We start from the raw sequence: 1,025 nt of genomic DNA on the forward strand, positions 1-1,025 counted from the left end.
GACTGCTGAACTCAGGACTGAGCTCAGATCACAGAGCTCCATCAGAAGCTGTGAAGAAGAAGACAAAAGAAGCTGCTTCTTCCCTCGGTTTTTCTCTTCCATCTGAGTCCGGCAGTGAGGTCTAGCACAGCTCAACAGCAATCTGCAAACTTCATTCTGGTTTTGTTGAGTCTCATTGAGGTCCTGAGGTGTTTTTTTTTGTAATTTAAAATATTTTTAGCTAGCACACGTAATATATTTTCTGTAGACGGTGTAACCTGAAGGAGACCAGTAACTGCAATGTAGTTGTAAGTGAACGCATTTCCAGAAAGCATAAGATGGTGGTGTGTAGGATGACTCTGGTGGTGATGAAGAAGATAAAGGAAAAAGAGGGCAAAGGCAGAGAAGAGAACAAACTGATGGAAGCTGATAAAGAATGTTGCATGACTTTTAAGGAGCAGCTGAAACAGTCTTTGGGTGGTCAGGAGGCATTCTCAAATGGCTGGATAACTTCAACTAATGTGATCAGGAAGACAGGTAGGAGTGTACTTGCTGTGTCATCAGGAAATAGGAAAGAAGACTGAAGAGTTGATGAATGAAGAAAATGAGAGAGAAATAAATAATACAAAAGAAACATAAAGTACCAAGGTTTAGTAGGTGTGAAGTGAGACATAGAAGATGAACAATGGATACCAACCTGGTCCTGATGCAAACTTGAGCTTTTTCTAGTTCAAAATTCACCATAAACTTAATGTAAAACATGCTTTTATGCTTTGTAGCCATAGTGATGATGGTTTCTATTGTGCCTTTCTCCTCATCTGGACTGTACTGGTCTAGCAGCTACATGACTGGAGGCGCCTCAGGGAGCAGCTAGGGGATCATGTCACAGCTGATGTTTGGCGCCTGCTTCAGCCACAGGATGGTTGGTTAGGATGGTTACCTTTAGCTACCATTTAAACCCTTCTGTATCAGCTTGTGTGATGTTTTCAGGAAAGTCGTCAGGGTATGCAAACTTTTTAACAGCATCATTTGGGAACTTTCTGTTG

This window comes from Oryzias melastigma, unplaced genomic scaffold, assembly GCF_002922805.2.
Source record: "Oryzias melastigma strain HK-1 unplaced genomic scaffold, ASM292280v2 sc00326, whole genome shotgun sequence".
Classification (NCBI taxonomy): domain Eukaryota; kingdom Metazoa; phylum Chordata; class Actinopteri; order Beloniformes; family Adrianichthyidae; genus Oryzias; species Oryzias melastigma.